The 24,073-nt window shown below is 38.9% G+C and overlaps 1 protein-coding gene across 6 annotated transcripts in view; it reads left to right on the plus strand.

The window, feature by feature from the left end:
• Nucleotides 1-24,073, plus strand: part of LOC106875703 (N-acetylglucosamine transporter UNC93A) — a 70,807-nt gene that overhangs the window by 15,280 nt on the left and 31,454 nt on the right. Inside the window, exon 1 of one of the 6 annotated variants that reach the window (XM_089353446.1) lies at nucleotides 12,601-12,836. The exons of 2 other annotated variants lie outside the window; for them this stretch is intronic. The gene's annotated coding sequence lies outside the window, so the exon portion shown is untranslated. Of the gene's footprint in view, nucleotides 1-12,600; nucleotides 12,837-24,073 lie in introns of those variants that run through there. 3 more of the 6 variants (XM_089353449.1, XM_089353447.1, XM_089353450.1) reach the window with 3 other exon arrangements.

Genomic DNA, 24,073 nt, shown 5'->3' on the forward strand with positions numbered 1-24,073 from the left:
CTGGCAGAATCGTTAGCACGCCGGGAAAAATATTTTGCGGTATTTCGTCCGTCTTGATGTTCTAAGTTCAAATTCCGCTGAGGATGACTTCGCCTTTCATTCTTTCGGGGGTCGATAAATTAGGTAGCAGTGAAACACTGGAGTCGATGTATTTGATTAATCCCCCCTCCCCCAAATTTCAGCCCGTGTGTCTTTAGTAGAAAGGATCCTGTGACAGGAAATTGCTAATTTTTATGTTCCTTGTTTCATGAACCTTTTCTCATTGAATTATGATACTTTTGTCTAATAGCAACGATAAATAAGTCCAAAACGTTGCTTTTTCAGAAAACGAAAAAAAAAAATAGTTTCATCATTCATAGCAAAACCGTTGTGCTACACTTTGACAATTTTTGGTGTCTTGTCATCCGAAGCAGTGGGAGATACGATAGTTTGACAAAAAAGAACCGGCTTTTGCAAGCAAAAATAAATATTGAAAAAAAAAAAACCCATTTGGCCATACGACAGTTTAACATAATGGCAAAGATATGTATGTATATGTAGTGGTTAAATGTGTATCATGGTGAACAGATGCAAAAGGAATGTGTATGCCTTTGAAGTAAACAAATGAGTGAATCGATTCATAGTTAAAATAATTTATTCACTGGACTTAATTTGTCGTTGGTACACACAATTCTTCACTACATGCAAAATGTTGACAACTGCTACGAGTTGCTAGAAATAGAAACAGGATACATCTGTGGAAATGCTATGTCAGAAATGAATATGTTTGTGTGTGTGTGTGTGTTCGTAGTTCATCTGAGACAGTAGTCTACCGTGGAACTTCGAACATTGCCCTGGGTCTATGCGAAAAGCTGTCGTGTCGTAGACCATGCTCGTTCGCCTGCTAGGCCTTTCTCCTCCCTTTCTCCTCAGTCTGTTGACTACCGTATTTATAATAATCGTGGCAGCTAGAAAGACAGACATACTGCAGACATACTGGCTGAGGTCGTAGGTCAAAACGACATGGGTTTATAAAATGAGCGAAAAGTCAAATAATTATTAGCGTGGTGATTCTTGTCTTCGCACGCAATCTACCTAATATTGTGAATAACCAACTAAGACTATGACTAAACACCATAATAGGAGCACTCCGTCGGTTACGACGACGAGGGTCTCAGCTGATACGAGCAACGGAAAAGCTTGCTCGTGAAATTAACGTGCAAGTGGCTGAGCACTCCACAGACACGTGTACCCTTAATGTAGTTATCTGGGAAATTCATCGTGACTCAGTGTGACAAGGCTAGCCCTTCAAAATTCAGGTACTAATTTTTGCCAGTTGAGTGGACTGGAGCAATGTGAAATAAAGTGTCTTGCTCAAGGATACAACGCGTCGCCGCGAATTAATCTCACGATCTTATGCTCGTGAGCCGAATGCCCTAACCACTAAGCCACGCGCCTTCACGTCTAAACACCGTTCTAAACTAACAGGGTGGTGTCCGTTACAAGTATCTCAGATGCCAAATGGTGGTGTCACACCGGGTAACATTTTAGGTCTACCATCGAAGTAGGCTGTGGCGGGGGGTTGAACTTACAACGTTAAGAAGGAACAAATATCGCAAAGCAACCGGTCCCATATTTATACAGTGTCAGTGACCCACCGGCGTTTTTTATATATCGACCTCAAAAGGAAGAAAGGCAAAATTGATCTCGGCGGGATATGAACCCAGAGAAAGATAGTCGGATTAAATACCGAAAGGCACCTGGTCCCATGTTTTTACGTTCGCCAAACCATCACCCTGTATTGTTACTTTCTTTCTTCATTTTATCGACCTTAGTAGAATGAAATGCAAAATTGACCGCAACTGGATTTGAACTCAGAAAGCAAATATTGCGAAAAATTCTATCACACTCTCTAACGAACGGGATTCTGTGACGTTCATGTTTTATTTTTATAGCATCAATGAATCAAGTAACAAAAACCAGGTACCAAAGATATTCTCCAAGCCCCTCCCTTCCTTTGTTCGAAGTTAAATCAATTACTTTTTGCTGTTTTTTGAGACCTTGTTTTTCTTTCTGTTTTGCATAACCACGCCCACCTTGTTGTCGTCATGCAGGCCACGTTAGGTGTGCTAAAGGAGAGAGTGGTGGTGGTGGTGGGGGTTGTTTCGTGTATTGTCCCGCCCACCAGCACGTTCTTTCTTGTTATCATAAAAATCTGCGCTCATTTTTTAACATGACGACAAAAATCACCACCACTCCCACCACATTTAATTTTTTTTTTTTGACGCAACTATCAGCACAACCACTACCACCACCACCATCACTACTCCACCTCAGCGACCACCGCGATTACACCGCTGCTCTAACGACTGTCATGACAACGATGGCAGCGACCACCACCACCACCACCACTACACACAACGAGCTCTTTCCCGTTACGCTATGAGATTAGTGTTAATGGTGGCTGTGAGAGTAGAAAATAATCATAGAAGTGATACGGTGTTTCGTAATGGTGATGGTGGCGGTATTAGTGGTTTGACGTGCTGAATGGTTTAGGGAATGTAGCAGTAAGAAGTTAACGTGTTAATTCTAGCGATAATGGGACGTGGTGGTGGTGGTGGTGGTAGTGATGATGATAGTAGTAGTATTAGTAGTAGTAAAGTGACAATCGCAATGGTGGTATTATTGGAGGTGATGATGGCGGCGAAGAAATTTAGAAGTGTTTGTAGTTAGCGATTGTTATTGTTGTGATGGTGGTGGCTATTTGGTTCCCAAAGGGGTTCTTAATGAGCAAAGAGACTTGTGATCGAAATGAGGAAAGGGCAAATTTTATTGGTTTTCGAGAAGCGGACCGCATGAGACATGTCTCATGATCGGACGGGCCACACGACCACAAATAAATAAATAAATAAATAAATAAAAGAAAAAAAACGTCAAGGGAAATTTTTGCTTGGCGTACCATTCAGAATGTCCCTCGGGCCACAGTTTGCCCTTGACTGAATTGTCCCAGATAGAATACTTTAGATTCTAAAGTATTTCACTCGAGGCCATTCCGTCTTTAGCTTAGCTTGTGTGTATTGCAGACTATATATTTTTAATGTGTCTATTCGGTTAACGATGGATCTATTCGTTTAGCGAAGAACTTGTGAGTAATGGGTTGCCGTGGACACCAAATTATGACACCTCAGCGGCTGGAAGACCACGGAAGACGCATATACAACAGCTTGCATAAGATGTTGGATGCCAAGTTGAAGACCTAAAAACACTAATGGAAGATCCAGACTGATGGAGAGAGGTAGTCAGGCTTGCCCGGGCAATCAGCCTGACTGGATGATGTCTGGAAGAAGAAAAAAAATCGTTTAACGAACGCACGACATAAATTTGAGGACGATTTAGCTGTTATTCATTTCCCTCGCCTGCTGTTGTTTAGTTCCAGATCAACTCTGAATGAACAAACCTAATATCAAAGGTGTTCCAGTCATGACCATCACGGACTACTTTTAACTAGCCTAATCTAACCTAACGTTTCCTAAGAACGCATGCGGAAACCGGCCCAAATTTTGGCACCCTTATAATCTTTTATAGCTCGTCTTATAATTGTTTCGGTCATTGGATTGCGGCCTTGCTGGAGCATCGCCTTGGGAGGGTTTAGTAGAATGGATCGACCACAGAACTTCGTAAATTTGATATTTGTTCTGTTGGTTCATTTGCCATACCGCTAGTACACAGGGGCGTAAACGAAGCAACAGCGATCGCCAAAGGCGGTAAAAGGGACAAAAAAAGAAATACACCCCCCCCCCCACACACAAGCAAGCAACGGGCCTTCAAATTCACAAAACATTGAGCAGTCGAAGGCGGTGAGCTGGCAGAAACGTTAGCACGCCAGGTGGAATGCTTAGCGGTATTTTGTCTGCCGTTACGTTCTGAGTTCAAATTCCGCCGAGGTCGACTTTGCCTTTCATCCTTTCGGAGTCGATAAATTAAGTACCAGTTGTGTACTGAGGCGATCTAATAGACTAACCCCCTCCCCCCCAAATTTCGGGCCTTGTGCTTAATGTAGAAAAAAAAAAACATTGGTCAGTCGAGCGCTATAGTAGAAGACATTTGCCCACTGTAGCTGCGCAGTGAGACTCAGCCTAGAAACACGGGGTTTCAAAACAAGGTTCTTAACCTCACAACCGTGCCTGCTGCGCTTACAAGTCCATATTGTTACCTTTAACCTGTTTCATTCATTAGACTGCGGCCATGCTGGGGTATTACCTTGAAGACATTTTTGTCGAATGTATTGACCCAGTTTTTATTTGTTTAAAAACTTGAAACTTATTCTATTGGTCTCTTTCGCCGGTTGTCAAGCAGTGGTGGTAGGGATACACATATATATGTATACATATATATACATACAAATACATATGTATATTATATTTGTATATATATATATATATATATATATATATATACACACACACACATATTTATATATACATACATGTTTACATACACACACACAGGGTGGCCTAAAAGTAGGCCTACGATTATCATGTAGGCACTTCAGTTTTCTTTTAAAACATTTTATTACACTTTAATTTCTATCTTACAATTAACTAAATTAGCATAGAATAATATTCATATTTCTTTATACTTAAGACCTAAACAGTTAATATATGTTTGGATGAGAGAGTGATAGTTGAATAATTGTAAACCTTATATATATATATATATATATATAATATTATGTGTGTATATATACCCACAAATATTCTATAATTATAAACATGATTATAATCAGGGGTGAGCTAATTGCTTCACCACACATCGAATTTAGAAATAGAAGTTAAAATGCCTTTTCCGCTACCATAAAAAATCTCCCAGACAGTAACACTTTTTTTGGTAGAGGAAAAGGCATTTTAACTCCTATTTCTAAATTCGGTGCGTGGCGAACAATTAGCTGACACCTAATTATAATTATGTTTATAATTATAGAATATTTGTATAATTTTACCTAAAAAGGTTATTTTAACGTATCGAACTACTTGGTAAAATTCTTAAATAATTGAGTAATTAACTAATTAATTTTACCCTTTTATTTAAAATTATTGAGATATATATGACGGGCTTCTTTCAGTTTCCGTCTACCAAATCCACTCACAAGGCTTTGGTCGGCCTGAGGCTATAGTAGAAGACACTTGCCTATGGTGCCACGCAGTGAAATTGAACCCCGATATATGCTGTTGGGAAGCAAGCTTCTTACCACACATAACATTTTTTTTAAAAACAAAGAGGATCAGTAAATATAAGAATAAAACCTTTCATTCATGCTTTTCTTCCTTCCTTCCTTCCTTCATTTACTCATTAATTAATTAATCTTTTCTGTAATTCTTTCTTTCACTCTGCTGTCAGTCATTGAAATATTCAGTTGATCGCATATTGCTCCAGCTGGAAGATTCGCCCTTTCCTCTACTCAGCCCAGAATCATTTATTAGCTATTGGTCTTAGTTTTGAGGATTTGCCTTACTCTCCATGCAGGGCCTGCGATTTGACGAGGATGCTTTTTAAAGGCTACACGGGGGGATTTATCTCAGAGCGCAGACAGCTCGGAACAAATAGTTCCGGATATTCATACAGTCCGTGGCGTAAATAACAGGGAAGCAAGGGAAGCGACCGTTCCTTCCGAGCACACTTTTGGCACCATTTATAAAATATATAATCAAAGAATTAAGAAGTGTTTGATATGTGTCACAGTACCTTTTTTCCATGTGCTCGCCCTCCACCCAACTTTTGATCCTGGGTTCACCCCTGTATACAGTTCCACCAATCTACCATCAGCCACAAAAGGATAAAAAATATAAAAAAATTCGAAGTTTGACTTCAGTTGAATTTGAACTCAGAAAGGCAGATTACAAGTATCATAACAAGTACTGCAGCATATTTTATCCAACGCTTTAACGACTCGGCCATTTTATTCAATTTAAAAACAAAAAACACTAATTTCATTAATTTATTCTTTGACTTGTTACAGTAATTTTAACTGCGGCCATGCTGGAGCACCGCTTTAAAGGGTTTTAAGTCGAAGCAGTCGACCCCCAAAACTTATTCTTTGTAAGCCTAGTACTTATTCTATCGGTCTCTTCTGCCGAACAACTAAGTTATGTTTATATTTCCTTCACGAGGCATGCCAGGCTCACGAGGGCTGGTTACCCGGTTTCCATGGCGTATGTATTCCCAACCTGGACGGGACGCGAAATTTTTTCCCACGAGAATTCCGGACCCCAATAATGGACTCATTTACATACAGCCAATCAGAGCTCATCTTGAAAATCCTCATACTGTGTAACTACTACAGTACAATCAGTCTGGCATAGAATGGTGTATGCCACACTGTGAGTACAGCATAGCAGGTCTCATATAAGCACCACATTCCACCCCCACTACCATCTTCATAGATCAATTGAGCACCATCTCTATATGGTGCTAACTTTAGGTACCTATGCTCAGACTGAGATTAGTGATACTGCATGTACCCATTGATATATGCAAGGAGGGCGCAATACGACACAAAGCCATGTTGATTACGATGTTTCCAGATCAGCACCAACATTTTAAATTAGGAATGTACAAAATCAGTTAAAAAATTAGGAAAACACTCTCATTTACATTCTCTCGCTATCCATTCACTTTATACACTAAATTTCACATTTGTTACCCCTATTAACCCGTTTAGAACAGTTAGATTTTGCTATAACGCACATTTTCCACTGAACTCAACCAGAGTATTTTAGTGACTAGGTGGACACTAGTTGAGCTCTGATTGGCTGTATGCAAATCAGTTCATAGTTGGGGTCCGGAACTCCCGTGGGTGGGGGTGGGGGGAAATTGCAGACGGGACGCCAGTCTGTCGCAGGGTTACTCATTTTTGCGAGCAACGTGAAATGAAGTGTCTTGCTCAAGAACACAACGCGTTGCCCGGTCCTGGAATCGAAACCACAACCTTACTATCATGAGTCCAACACCCCTAACCACTTAGCCACGCAACTCACCGAACAGCTAAGTTACGGGGGACGTAAACACATCAACATGGTTGTCAGGTGGTGGTGATGGGGACAAACACGGACACACGTAAATATATATATATATATATATATATATATATATATATATATATATATATATATATATACATACACACACATATATATACACATGCATATACATATATACGACGGGCTTCTTTCAGTTTCCGTCGACCAAAGCCGAGGTTATAGAAGATACTTGCCCAAGGTGCCACACAGTGGGACTGAACCCGGAACTACGTTGTTGGGAAGCAAGCCTTTTACCACACACACACACACACACACACACGATGGGCTTTTAGTCTCCGTCAACCAAATCCACTCTCAAATCTCTGGTTGAACCGAGGTTATAGCAGAAGACACTTGCACAAGGTGCCATGCAGTGGGACTGAACCCGGAACCATGTGGTTAGGAAACAAGCTTCTAACCACACAGACACGCCTCCTCCCTTTTATTTTGAAGTTCCCTAAACACATGACGTGACGTCTTCAAGCATGTGAAACCTTGAGCGATTCGCTTGAGTTGCCAGTACCAACAAGCGTTACTTCGAGGCAGTTAGGTGTAATCTGAGGGAAACTGGACTGTTATTTCTCGGGTACCACACCGCTAGGTAGAGGTACACCACAATGGTTCATTGTGCTTTGTTGTAGTTGATAACGTTTTATGATAGTCGCGAGAACAATGACAATAGGTGTGATAGTGAAGATAATGGTGGAGATGGTGGTAGGAGTGGTAATGCTGTTGATAACAGCGAAAACTTGGTATATTGATCTCCAGTCTAACTTGCGTTCTGCATGTTAGCGGATCATCACTGAAACAAATAAAGAATTTTAAGTATCTTGTAGCCAAATTCACGAGAGGCAGAAGGCTGAATTTGATGCTAAATTGGTTCACTAATGCGGCAGCTCCAGGGTTCGATTCCTACAAAAGCAGAGGCTGGTAAAGAAAAAAAAAACAGCCAAGTTTTATGGAATATCTCTGTTCGGTGTGAACGAAAAGCAGCCGATCACGCACTACAGGTCTGTACTCTAGGCACAGCAGTCGGGAACTGACGCGGCCTACCGGCGCGAAAATGTTCATGCAGGTAGCGGAAGTGGGGCGTCAACTCCAACCCAAAGGATATTTCCCACGCAGTATTAGTTTTGCCAGAAAAAGTAAAATCGGTTAAATAGTCGAACTAATACATCTGCTTGTTGTTCCTTCATTTGTCTTTCGATTTCTGTATAAATGAACCATATATATGTCACAATAAAGATATTCCAACCACTTATAGGGACATTTATCCAAGATACGCTGGTTTAATATATTAAATTTTGAAGAGATAATTCTTCAATGAATATATTATATAGAATATTGTAAGATATCAAACATTTTTATCGATTTAGAAGAGAGATCTGTTAGCTACAAATGAATGAATTATCAACAATTGTTTTGTTCCACCAATAAGATTAAAATTCCAAAACATATCTAGATATATCATTTTGCACTTTAAATTCCTTATAAGGAAAAAACATATCTAGATATATCATTTTGTACTTTAAATTCCTTATAAAGAAAATCATTATGATGTTCAAAGGACAATGAGTATCATTAGGATACTTTCGGAATATACAGAATATGTATGTATGTATGTATGTATGTATGTATGTATGTATGTAATCCTTATTATTCTCTGAGCACCATGAGGGTTTTCCTGATAGGGTACTTAAAATGCAAGATTATATATCTACATACGTTTTGTAATAATTAATCTTAATTGTGAAATGAAACGATTGTTGGTGAATATGTTAATAAATTGATTTGTATCCAATCGTGACTGAACCAAATTCGATGATTGGCACCTGTGCCAGTGGAGCGCTAAGAGTACCGTCCGAGCGTGATCATTAGTGGTCATAATTATATATAAACATATACATTAATCCCCAGAGATCTCAGATATTTTTTCTGAATCTCTCTGATTCTTTAAATGTGCTAGCTTCCTGGTAATAAATCGATATTATGTAATATCTGATTTTTTACCCTATGTTTTAATTTGATTAACCATAACCAGGTTCTCAAAGTGGATATATGCGATGCAGTAACTATTTTCTGCAGACATATTCCCGGAATTAGCACGCCAAAACGAAGACTTTTGATTTTTACCATTAAGTTGTAATTAGCAGAACCATATACACGTTTGCCTCTGGGGGTGAACAACTTGTTTTGGATTCTGAGAATTATGATTCCATTGCAGTTCACGCTGAGAAGCAGACATTCGGTAATAGTGTTGATTTCGAAACCGGTCCGTGGATAATAATGTTTTATTTTATTTCTGTAATTTTCACTGTCTTGTCCGCATACGTTTTGGTATTTTGCTGAATTTCGTTTGAGAACCATAAGGTCTTAGTAGACACAACATGTGGTCTATTTCTAGCACATTAAATGACCACTTTAGTGGTCATAATTATATATAAAAATATACTTTAATCCCCTAAGATCTCAGATATTTTTTCTGAATCTCTCTGATTCTTTAAATGTGCTAGCTTCCTGGTAATAAATCGATATTAATTAATATCTGATTTTTTACCCTATGTTTTAATTTGATTATATATATATATATATATATATATATATATATTGTGCTGACCATTTTTAGTAATGCTGGTGCTTACTAGTACCTTTCATCGCTTTAGTGACAGCTGTATACACACACACGCACATAAACGTATAGTGAAATGCGGACTCGGATGGAATCAGGTACTTGAAAAGGTATGCACCAGGCAGGGCTGGATAATCTTCGTGGTTTTGGCCTATGGTTGGTAAGTCAAAATATCAGGATATTTCGGTTGTGTACGCAGAGAAACCAACCCTATGAGTATTTAGTGCGTAAGGAAATGGTCCAAGTCATGCGTTACTTTGAATTGTACGTTGTTGGTATACTCTAGGGTGTCCGACAAGTCGTAAATTCCCTTGGTGTATTTTCAAATGAATAATAGCAGACGATGGATAATTGTCAGCTCATTACAGCTGTTTCTTTTGCATATTTTTAATAGAAGAATGAGAACATTACTCCATTACAAAAGACCGTAGTCATCAAATGAAACGTAATTTTACAAAGAAAAGATTATCGCAAGAATACAGCAGGGATGTGGCTGAAGTCTGTCAGGGTCAACTATGGAATGGTAGGACGACCAACTATGTTGTCCGTTGTCAACTGATGAAGAATTAAGGACCCTCAGCGTCCGGTTGAATCCATATGTTTTTTAATCTGGCGTTTATTTATTATGAATTTTTTCATTTATTACATATATGCTTTCGGTGCGAATGTTTTTTTTTTCTATTACGGCGCTGTGATTTACAATCCTGTAAACAATAATAATGGCAATACAGTTCCATATTTAAGAGATGAGGAATTATGAAGGCCGGAGGTTATATCAGGCGAAACGTTGTGTTAACAATGTGAGAACAAATATTCGTCAAATGTAAATAATGTAAATAATAATGGTATTTTATATAAGCTTAAAGCTTATAACGATCACTGTGTAATGACTAAGGAAAAAGTCTAATAAAGGGGTATATAAGCCCTCGACAGAAAAAAGGCTAGGAAAGCCTTTTTTTTCTGTCAAGGGCTTATATGCCCCTTTATTAGACTAATTTCCTTAGTCATTCCACGGTGATCGTTATAAGCTTTCAGCTTATTTAAAAATATAGCCTTCTTTTCTTGTTCACTTTCCCTCCATTTTTCACTTCACTGTGTCCCTGTCATTTTTTCTCGCCCACCTTAATTCTTTTGTCCCTTTGCCTCTATATATATCTCTCTCTCTTCTCTTCCCACGTGACCGGCGTTAGGCCAAGCTTGATCTTTCTTTCTTGGCTGGCCGTTGTGCGTGCAACATCGTTATTCCTCCCTGTGCTTGTGAAATCTTGTATCCCTGCTGTAAAGCTTTATTTCCACACACGCCAGCTTAATTTAATTCGTCCTTAGTCGAAGGACACCTGTTGTTATGTCCTGTTATTATTCTTATTGTATTTGTGTAACATTGTTCGTTTTTTTGTCTGACCTGTTTTCGTATACATTCGCTGCTTTCTTCCAAGGAATCTAATCCTCTTAGCTTAGTTTTTCCTTGGGGCTGGCCAGATTGGAGCAATATCGAGTATAACCAGCCGAAATTGCAAATTGGATGATGAAAGAAAACTCCGAATGACATGTCCTTGTTTTCTTTGTATCGTCTATCTGGATGTTTTGTTGTCCCTTTCTTGTATCACCGAACTGTCTGGATGTTTTGCGTTCTTGTCTCGCGGAGTCGATGAAACAGGGACAACTGACGAAGGGGTATACTCTTTATGTTGCATGTCTCGTTTCTCTGTTTTTTTTTCGTTGTTCGAAAAGAAGTGCGTTTTCTATGTTTTCGTTTCTCATTTTGTTCAACGTTTTTTTGATGTCCTGTACCCATATATGCATGTATATATACATATATATGTAGGTACGTACATATGTGTATGGATATATGCATATATATATATATATATATATACTCTTTAGTCTTTTACTTGTTTCAGTCATTTGGCTGTAGCCATGCTGGAGCACCGCCTTTAGTCGAGCAAATCGACCCCAGGACTTATTCTTTGGAAGCCTAGTACTTATTCTATCCGTCTTTTTTGCTGAACCGCTAAGTTACGAGGACGTAAACACACCAGCATCGGTTGTCAAGCGATGTTAGACACACACACACACACACACACACACACACACACACACACACACACATATACGACGGGCTTATTTCAGTTTTCCGTTTACTAAATCCACTCACAAGGTTTTGGTCGGCCCGATGACTATAGTAGAAGACACTTGCTCAAGGTGCTACGCAGTGGGAATGAACCCAGAACCATGTAGTTGTTAAGTAAGCTACTTACCACACAGCCACCCCTATATACATATATGCGAAGTGTGCTGAAAATTTCCTGGCTTTGGATAATAGAAAATACCGGAGGATCAGCTAATTACGATTTTATTCAACATATTCCCCTCACAGATTCACACACTTATTTATAACAGTCCTTCAGTTTTTCTAAGCCCTGTAAAAGAACTCGAAAGTTTGGGCCCTCCAGCCAGGCCTTTCGCGACACCCTTAAAGCTAGGAACTTTTCAGCCCCACCCCCTCGTAAGATTTTCGTCATAAATTTTTGAAGTTTAAAAACTTTGTGCATGTCCTGTAAATACATACATATCTGTACATATTCGTACATGTATATAAACAACTCCTCCCACCGTTTTGTCAAGCAGTTCTTTCAACACCACCACCACCATCAAATACATCGGTATGCTCTTCTTTTTATGCCTTCCCCTCCCTCTCTTTCTTTCTCATGCTTGTTGTTTCTTTGAACCTTGCTTTCATTCCTATTGCTCCTCTCCCCACAACCAGCACCTCCTGTTCACATTAACACATATCTCTCTCATCGTTTCTGCCTTATCTCCACCACCACCACAGTCTCTGCCGCTGCTCTTTCCCTACCAACTCTCTATGCTTGTCTCTTCACCCTCTCACCTCTCTCCCCAGCCGTTTCTCATACCTTTTCACCAACACTCCCCTTCTTTTCTCCCCTCTTTCTCTCATTTCTCTCTCTCACGCTCTCCCTCTGCCTCTCACACTCTCCCTCTGCCTCTCACACTCGTCACCATATGACGTTTAGCTGATATTATTCAGCTGACAGCGTCGTGATAAAGTTATATCGAGAGAAGTGGCTACGTTACTATTGTACATATATTCTTTACCAAAATTTCCGATATTGGAATCTCTTGTCAAGCAAGTATGAACACCGAGCACAATATTTTTAACTTTATATACATCTCGCTATCCTTGCACGAAACTTTGTAACTTATTACCTTTCATAAGACATGTTTTGTTGTCTCTTAATTACACATTAATGTCAAAGATGATGTTTTTACCTTTACGGAAGGCCGTTGTAGTGCGAGTATAAACAATTACGACGATAATGAAAGTCGGTTTTAAACTTTACGAGACAACATATTTACAGAACATTGACTTGTTTCTCAGTACAGAACTTACTTGACGAATCAGATCCCTATCTATCTATCTATCTATCTATCTATCTATCTATCTATCTATGCATGTATGTATGCCTCTATCTATCTATGCATGTATGTATGCCTCTATGTATCAATGCATGTATGTATGCCTCTATGTATCAATGCATGTATGTATGCCTCTATGTATCAATGCATGTATGTATGCCTCTATGTATCAATGCATGTATGTATGCCTCTATGTATCAATGCATGTATGTATGCCTCTGTCTATCTATGCATGTATGTATGCCTCTATCTATCTATGCATGTATGTATGCCTCTATCTATCTATGCATGTATGTATGCCTCTATGTATCTATGCATGTATGTATGCCTCTATGTATCAATGCATGTATGTATGCCTCTATGTATCAATGCATGTATGTATGCCTCTATGTATCAATGCATGTATGTATGCCTCTATGTATCAATGCATGTATGTATGCCTCTATGTATCAATGCATGTATGTATGCCTCTATGTATCAATGCATGTATGTATGCCTCTATGTATCAATGCATGTATGTATGCCTCTATGTATCAATGCATGTATGTCTGCCTCTATGTATCAATGCATGTATGTATGCCTCTATCTATCTATGCATGTATGTATGCCTCTATCTATCTATGCATGTATGTATGCCTCTATGTATCAATGCATGTATGTATGCCTCTATGTATCAATGCATGTATGTATGCCTCTATCTATCTATGCATGTATGTATGCCTCTATCTATCTATGCATGTATGTATGCCTCTATCTATCTATGCATGTATGTATGCCTCTATCTATCTATGCATGTATGTATGCCTCTATCTATCTATGCATGTATGTATGCCTCTATCTATCTATGCATGTATGTATGCCTCTATCTATCTATGCATGTATGTATGCCTCTATCTATCTATGCATGTATGTATGCCTCTATCTATCTATGCATGTATGTATGCCTCTATCTATCTATGCATGTATGTATGCCTCTATCTATCTATGCATGTATGTATGCCTCTATCTATCTATCTATGCATGTATGTATGCCTCTATCTATCTATCTATGCATGTATGTATGCCTCTATCTATCTATCTATGCATGTATGTATGCCTCTATCTATCTATCTATGCATGTATGTATGCCACTATCTATCTATCTATGCATGTATGTATGCCTCTATCTATCTATCTATGCATGTATGTATGCCTCTATCTATCTATCTATGCATGTATGTATGCCTCTATCTATCTATCTATGCATGTATGGCTAATAAAAGAAATGTATCTATCTATCTATCCATATCTGTTTATCTATGCATGCGTATATCTATCTGTATGTATCTATCTCTGCATGTATCTGTCTATCTATGTATTTATGCATGTATCTATCCCTGTCTACCTACCTGTCCCTCTCCACCTGTCTATCTCTCTACCTACCTGTCTGTCTACCTACCTACAAGGCGGTGCTGAAAAGTTCCCGGCTTTGGGTAAAAGAAAATACAGGTTGATCAATTAATTAATCATTTTATTGAACATATTCCCTTCTCAGATTTGCACATTTATTGCAGCGGTCCTTCAGTTTTTCTCTAACCTGTAAAAGAACTCGGAAGGTTGGGCCCAGAACCAGGCCTTTCGCGACATCCTTAAAGACGGAAATCTTTCAACCCTCCCTTGTATGTATGTATGTATGTATATGTATCTCTCTCTCTCTGCATTATCATTATGAGTACTAAACAGCCATTTTCCATATCGTCTGTCGTTCTGTCGTGCTCTTTCTAGCTGCCTGTCTGTCTCACTGACTACCTGTATGCCTGCCCGTCTTGTCCATTGTTTATCTCACAACTTCCCTGTCTGATTGTCTGTCTCTATGCCTACCTGACGGTCTATGACCCTAATAGGTATTACGTCTTTCGCGTGATTTGAACTGCAAAACAATCCAGGAACTTTTTCTAAAAGCTTGCATTAATCTCAGTATCCAGTGAGTACTAGGATCGATTCATGCTACTAAAAATTCTTCAAGGCGATGCCCCCCAGCATGGCCGCAGTCTAATGACTGAAACAAGTAACACAAAAAACAAACAAACAAACAAAAAACGTTAAAAGATATATAACGCCATATTAGATCCGCGAGAACCTGTCGTGTTCTTCATTAATATGCAGAAAAAAACTCTTCTTGAAGCACTTTCACTTAGACATAACGATATCCAGTGTCACCACAATCCTTAATTCTACACACGTACGCACGCGCATTTATATTGGCGTGGTGGCTGTGTTGTTAGAGGTTTGTTCCCCAACCACATGGTTCCGGGTTCAGCTCTGTTGTGCGATATCTTGGGCGAGTGTCTTCCGTTATAGCCTCGAGCCGAACAAAATCTTATGAGTGGATTTGCTAGACGGAAACTGAAAGAACCTCGTCGTGGATATATATATATATATATATATATATGTATGTATGTATGTATGTATGTATGTATATACACATAATACAGAATGGGACAAGAACGCAAAATATCCAGATGGACGATACAAAGAAAACACGGACAGGTCATTCGGAGTTTTCTTTCTTCAGTCGAGATCCAGATTATCCTTGCAATTTCGGATGGTTATTCTGGAAAACACACACACACACACACACACACACACACACACACACACACACACACACACACACACACACACACACACACACACACACACACACACACACACACACACACACACACACACACACACACACACACACACACACACACATAATGCGTCTTTGTTTTCCGCCAGCGTTGGTGTGTTTACGTCGCTTTAACATTGTGGTTCGACAAAGTGGAGTCGATAAAATAAGTACAGGGCTTAAAGTAAAGGTACTGAAATCAATTCGTTCGACTAAGATTCGAAGCAGTGCTCCAGCATGACAGCAGTCTAACGACTGAGTCATGTAAAAGATACAAAAACAGTTTTTTTTCTTCCACCCACGTCAACATGCCTTGAGCACTGCTTTCTCATTCTTCTGACATGAAGGAATGTACCTAAGTATATATGAAGCGTGTTTGGTACACAATGCAAGAGAGCAGTTTGATGCAAGTGTTTCTCTAATGTTTAATACAGGCTATTCAAAACATCTCTCCGCAGTGAATTTTTCGGCGAACGGATTCTTTCAAATGGACTTTGATCTCCAAGATCACCTGATTTAAAACCGACTTTTTTTTTTTTACTGGGGAGCAAGTAAAGGTTTTGTGTACAAGAATCGCCCCTAAAACCATTAATGAGGTAAAATACACAAGCATAACCTTCACACGGTCCATACTGAGTCAGACACCCCAATATTTCAAAACATGTGTAGAAGAGTCAACTCTTATATTGAAAATGAAGGACGACACTTTCTACACCTCTTATAAAGATTTTTAAAATCTTATAAAGTCTAATATATTCTTTTGTAGTCTTATACCATCTTATAAATATTTATTCTGCAATAGAATAGTTACTGCGGAGAGACTTTTTGAACACCCTCTTCTATTCTCTTTTAGTTGCTTCGGTTATTTGACTGCGGCCATGCTGGAGCACCGCTTTTAGTCGAGCAAATCAACCCCAGGACTTATTCTTTTGTAAGCCTAGTACTTATTCTATCGGGTCCTTTTACCGAACGGCAAAGTTACGGGGACGTAAACACACCACCATCGGTTGTCAGCGATCTTGGACGCACACGCACACGCACACGCACACACACACACACATACATACATACATATATATATATATATATATATATATATATATATATATATATATATATATACACGACTGGCTTCTTTCAGTTTCCGTCTACCAAATCGACTCAAATGGCTTTGGTCGGCCCGAGGCTTTAGTAGAAGACACTTGCCCAAGGTGCTACGCAGTGAGACTGAACCCGGAATCGTGTGGTTGGTAAGCAAGCTACTTACCACACAGCCACGCCTGGTGTTGAAAGCAGACTTGGCACAGAAACAGTTGTAACTGATCATTAAAAGATGTGCGAAAGTATTTCTTTGTCTTATTATTTAGATTACAGTAAGGCGGCGAGATGGCAGAATCATTAGCACGCCAGACGAAATGCTTAAAGGTATTTCATCTGCCACTACGTTCTGAGTTCAAATTCCGCCGAGGTCGACTTTGCCTTTCATCCTTTCGGGGTCGATAAATTAAGTACCAGTTGCGTACTGAAGTCGATCTAATCGACTATCGCCCTTCAACAAACTTTCAGGTCTTGTACCGATAGCAGAAATAATTGTTTGGACACCCACACACCCACACATGATGTTGAGGAATCTTGCCAGTAGAATAAAATTTTCTCCACTGAGGAGGCCAAATAAGACGGGAACATATTTGCTTTATTCTTTTATTTCCTATAATGTCCAAAAATTCCAGTCAACTGATTTTAACGGAATTCTCTCCCTTATTTTTTTTTCTATTGTGGATAGTCAGAGTTTATCGAAGTATTTAGACATCTTAATATTACGTACGTGAAAGGCGACAAGTTAGAAGAATCATTAGGACAGCGAACAAAGTGCTTAGCGGTATGTCGTCCGTCTTTACGTTCAGAGTTAAAATTCTGCTAGGCTAGACTTTGCCTTTCATCCTTTCGGGGTCGATGAATTAAGTACCGATCATTGAGGTCGATGTAATCAACTTATCTTCTCCCCATAAATTGCTGGCCTTGTACCAAAATTTGAAATCAATATTACGTATGTGAGACACCTACCACATATATTTGTGTACACCATCTCTGTGTTCTCCCTGTCTCAGTCGTGTGTGTGTGTGTGTGTGTGTGTGTGTGTGGAAATATTTATTTCTGTGTGAAGTTACCTATGAAAATAATTCAACAGAAAACGAAAGGATTACTCAGTACTTTTTAACAGAGTACGTACTTTCCATATTTACAAACTTTAGTGTGACTGTGTGGCAAGAAGCTTGTAGCTCAACCACATGGGCCCGTGTTCAGTTCCACTGTGTGGAACCTTGGGTAAGTGTCTTCTACCATAGCCTCGGGCCGACGGTCTGTGTGTATCACGTAAGGCCAGAGATGAGAACGATGATTTTCCCCTTCGGAAAATACTTAACGAACAGTGTGTCATTAGCCAGCTGGAGGAGATGTCTTCCTGGGGCTATAAACATCAGCAGCATCGTCCCGTAGGGGTCCGCCACGTTTAGGTAGCAAATATATTTCACGGATCCGCGCTACTACTGTTTACTTCTCGCTCAACAATTTAATATTGCTATATATATATATATATATACGCACGCACGCACGCACGAATACAAAAAATGGAACAAGAACGCAACGGGTGACAACAAGACATTCAGACATGATACAAAAAGGGACGAGGAAATACAAGGATGGGTCATTCGGAGTTTTCTTTCCTCAGTCGAGTTCCAGATCATCTTCGCAGTTTCGGATGGTTATAAGAGGATATGACTATTATCTAACATAACGATCATATGATATTTACATATATAGATATATGTATATATGATATATGCATATAAGATATACATACATATGTACAGGGGTTGGACAAAATAATAGAAATATTTTAAAATTTCAAACAAATTTATTTTAATAGGGAGTAGAACCGCCTTTGGCAGTAACTACGGCATGAATTCTACCAGGTGTGGACTCGTACAAAGTTTTGTTTCCGAAGGAATTTTTGTTCATTCTTCAATTAAAAGAGTCTCCAGTTTTTGTTGTGACGATGGTGCAGGATATCGACGCCTTACTTGTTTCTCTAAATTGCACCATAAATGTTCAATAATATTGAGATCTGGGGACTGTGGTGGCCAGATAAGATGTTCAATTTCACTATAATGTTCCTCATGCCATTCAGTAACAACTTTAGCTGTGTGAATAGGTGCATTATCATCCTGAAAGATTGCTTTTCCTTCTGAATATAATTCCGCAACCATAGGATGAATTTGATCAGATTAATTCTGCTATGAAGGGAAACGATTGGACCGGCGGATTTCCAAGATATAGACCCCCAGGTCATCACAGATCCTCCATGTTTAACAGTTGGAAGAAGGCAATCAAGGTTAGATGCTTCTTTTGACTGTCTTCACGCGTATACTCGGCCGGTGGTCGGAAATAAGGTAAAGGATGACTTGTCCGAGAAAATAACATTCTTCCACTGCTCTAGGGACCAATTCTGTAGGTTCTGCTCCACTCAAAACACTTTGCAACGTTTATTTTTGGAAGTAGTTGTTTACTGACTGCAGCCCTTCCCTGAAATCCGGCTTTGTGCAGCTCCCAGCGAGCAGTTTTCGTGGAAACTGGTTTCTTGAGGTGTTCATTAAGCTCTGCAGTAATTTTGGAGCTGTACATCTGTGATCGTTTCTAACAATTCGCGTAAGAGTCCGACGGTCCCTATCCGAAAGTTTTGATTTTCTTCCGGAGTATTTTTTAGAGGAGGTTATTTCCATCTTTCTTAAAGACTGTCATTACTTTCGAGACAGTACGTCTTTATACATCAAACATTTCGGCTGTTTTCGGTACGCTAGCGCCTGCCATACGAGTACCAACAACTTGACTTGTTTGAAAGTCCGATAGATCTGTCATTTTCATGAATTTTAGTTACATGAGTATATCTGAAAAGAAACAGCAATTTTAGCAAAACGTATTAACACTAACAATAAATCAAAAAACATAAAAATAAACAAGCTTTTGGCGGTTTTACAGATATTTGAAAGTTATGATGCTATGGTGCTACTATTATTTTGTCCAACCACTGTATGTATATATTAGGATATATGCATATAAGTATACATAATGATATATAGGCGCATGAGTGGCTGTGTGGGAAATAGCTTGCTTACCAGCCACATGGTTCCGGGTTCAGTCCTACTGCGTAGCTCCGTGGGCAAGTGTTTTCTACTATAGCCTCAGGCCGACCGAAGCCTTGTGGTAGACGGAAACTGAAAGAAGCCCGTCGTGTGTGTGTGTGTGTGTATATATATATATATATATATATATATATATATATGTATGTATATGTTTTTGGGTGTTGTGTGTGTTTGTCTCCCCAACATCGCTTGACAACCGATGCTGGTGTGTTTACGTCCCTGTAACTTAGGAACGAAATCGTTTTCGTCAGATGGATTCACGAACTTTAAAATAAGGGACATTCAAAATTATTTAACAAAGTTTAAAATCTTCGAAGCAAAGCATTTACAGCGATTCTTTGTTCCGTGGAGTGGAATCTGCCCTTCGTAAATATTATAGAAATACAGGCATACCTCGGCTTAAGACGTTTCGATTTAAAACGTTCTCGATTATACGTCGGTTTTCAAAAATTGTGTATGGAACAATAAAAATCAAGTTGTCATTTTGCTCGACTTTACGTCTGTCCGTCACAAATATTAGAATCGTAAAATCACTAGAAAACCGTTAAAAGCACATAAAATCATGTTACTGTACAATAAATAAGAATAAAATCATTAAAATATGTACAGTAAATGTTAATATACACACCATTAAGTAGCGTAGCTTAGTGAACGAAATCATGAAATCAGCTGTGTTGTCTTATTTATCGCTCTTTCGGAGCTCGTATTGCTCTGTAGTTCCAATATCTACCGTTAGGCATCGTTGCCACTCGTGATTCTCATGAATGTTTTGAATTCAGATTTGTTTACGTCTGTTTATCGGCTACTTTCTCATTCATATGTGATTTTATTATTTGCCTCCATGGCTCCTAAGAAAATGCATAGTAAAAGTGCTAAGCGCCATGCTATAACACTGGAAGATAAACTGGCTGGGATGAAATACCGTGAAAAATTGGTAGCAATTGCACGATCTTTTGAGATGAGTCGGACAACAGTATCGACGATTGTACATAAGTACAAGATTTTAGCACATATCAAATCTGAAGCCCCAGGGATGAAGAACACTCTTATCAATAAGAAAAGAAGCAAAATCTTTGAAGAAATGGAAAGTCTTTCTCTTTGAATTGTTAAGTTGAATCGTCAACGTGCTTACAATTTGTCAAGAAATCATTCAAGAGAAAGCGTTGTCTTTGTTTGAGGACCTGAAGAAAAAAATATCGAGATGAGAAAGATGTAGAGTTCAAGGCAAGTCAAGGATGGTTCATGAGATTTAAGTAGCGAAGAAGTTATCACTCCGTTAAGAAGTAAAGTGAAAATGCATCAGCTGACGAACAACCAGCAGCGGAATTTCCTAATGTATTAAAGAAAATCATCGAAGAAAAGCGGTTTCTTTCCGAACAAATTATTAATGTAGACGAAACTGGATTGTAATGGAAAAAATTGCCAGACGGTTCGGTTCATTCATTTCCGAGGAGAAAACTATTCCAAGCGACAAGGTCTCAAAAGAACATATGACCATTATGTTGGGAGGTAATTGTGCAGGAGATTTTAAGCTAAAGCCATTGCTTGTGTATCATGCGCACCCCCCATGCCCTGAAGATCATACCCAAGGCATCTCTCTCCGTTATATGGATGGCTAATTCAAAAGCATGAGTTACTGTTGTTGTTTTTGAAGATTGGTCCTTCATTTTATCCCAACAGCAGAGAAGTACTGTAAGAAGGGGATTCCTTTTTAAGGTTTTATTTATCTTAGATAACGCTCCTAGTCACCTGAAAAACATCGTAGATTTTGACCCCAACATTACCGTCGTATATCTCCGAACACCACGTCTCTTCCGCAGCCAACAGATCAGGGAATAATTGCTATCTTTAAGCGTTACTATATGAAGAGTACGCTGCGGCAAGCAATAGCGGCAACTGATCTTGATGAGTCCATCACACCTCGTGACTTTTGGAAGAGTTACGATATCGACAAGGATGTACGGAACATAGTAGCAGTATGGAATGGTGTACAGAGGACGGCTACGAATGGTGTACAGAGGACGGCTACGAATGGTGTACAGAAGAAGCTATACCCACATTCACGAATGATTTTAAGGGGTTTGATAATGTTGCCATCAACAAGACGTTGGTGCCTACGAGCAAAGAAATGGATTTGGAGGCGGAGAATTTGAAAAAGATAAGCAGCCCCTGACGGATGAGGAGTTGAAAGAGCTTCACAAGCAGCAAAATAAAGAAGTCGAGACTGGACCACGTCAGTTTACCATTAAGAAAATACTGCAAGCATTTCAATATATCTAAATAAGGCTTTCTATGTTCGAGGATATGGATCCAAATGCTCACCCGCTTTTCCAAGATTATGGTGGCTTATTACGAAGCTTTTTCTCCCTATAAATGTAATCTTTGAGGAAAAGATGGTTCAAGGAACTCTCAACTGTTTTTTTAAGCGCATCAAACAACAAAAATAACCAGTTAGCTGCTGATGTGGGACGATCCACAGCCATCTACATCAGCGATGTAAACCACCAAATTGTATGTACGTATTGTTAAATTTAAAGTAATTTAGTTTTTATTTACTATTGCAAAATAATGATAATTACTGAATTTGCTTTTTAAGTTTAAAAATGGCTTTTATTTTACCATGTCTTATTGAAAACTGCATTCATAAATAAAGCGTCTGTGATGTATGGTAAACATCGCCAAATTTTATTCGTAAATTTAGATTACATTTTTCTACTGTACTCTAAAAATAAAAAATTATTTGTTTGTAAGCTTAAAATGTTTTTTAACCATGTTGAAAATGCATTCATAAATAAAGTACAGAACTGGGAATGGTTATTACTGGTTTAGCCCAGAGACAAGTTTTTTGACTTAAGGAGTGTCTCCTGGAACCAATTAACGACGTAGGGTGAGGTATGCCTGTATTTGATATAATGTATATGTTTGACTAGCTCAAGAGCAGATTTCTCCACTCAGCTGGGTCTAATTGTTTACATACACTACAAGGATATCATTCAGCTGGTACCTATCTATCAAGTTTGATATTTACATAATATTGTTGTGCGTGTGTGGATCGCGGTTTCGATTCCCAGACCGGGCGTTGTGAGTGTTTATTGAGCGAAAACACCTAAAGCTCCACGAGGCTCCGGCAGGGGATGGTGGCGAACCCTGCTGTACTCTTTCACCACAACTTTCTCTCACTCTTACTTCCTGTTTCTGTTGTGCCTGTAATTCAAAGGGTCAGCCTAGTTACACACTGTGTCACGCTGAATATCCCCGAGAACTACGTTAAGGGTACACGTGTCTGTGGAGTGCTCAGCTACTTGCACGTTAATTTCACGAGCAGGCTGTTCCGTTGATTGTATCAACTGGAACCCTCGACGTCGTAATCGACGGAGTGCCAACATTGTTGTGTGTGTATATGATTCCGACCTAAAGAGGTGCCTAAATTTAAGTACCTAATTCAAATGAATCTTACTTTATAATTAGTCGCCATGATTGATTGCTAAATCCACAAATTCTTTCTTTATTCTCCCTCTGTTTATTTCCTCGTATTCCTTTCTGCTGAAGAGCGTAGGCTCGAAATGTAAAAGACTTTCTCACTAACCCGAGCGTCAAACCTGCTTGCTGCTCATACACCTATCTTTTCTTTTTCTGTAAATTTCAATTGCGTGCACACACATACACACACATAAACGATGGTGAATAAATAATAGTAATATATTTTCCGACTTTGTTTTACAAGTAATGTTTCCAGAATTCCCAATTTTAATATGTACTTTGCACCTATACTAAAACTAAACCAACTACATACTAGATTGAAATAATGGAGAAAGCAGATGTGCTTGAAGAGGGGACAACTTGGTTATTTTACTCTCTCTGCCCCCCCCCCACACACATGTATATATATATATATATGTATATATATATATATATATATATATATATATATATATACACATACACACACACACACACACATGTATATATAACTCAGGTGTCAAATAACTACTTACAGGATATTAAATACCCGAAGAATTGCTTACATAGACTAGGCCGGATTCACACACACAAAGAAGCTATGCAAATAAAAAAATTGTTACACAAGAACTGGCCGAAT

The sequence above is a fragment of the Octopus bimaculoides genome, chromosome 6, assembly GCF_046866305.1.
Source record: "Octopus bimaculoides isolate indiv1 chromosome 6, ASM4686630v1, whole genome shotgun sequence".
NCBI lineage: Eukaryota > Metazoa > Mollusca > Cephalopoda > Octopoda > Octopodidae > Octopus > Octopus bimaculoides.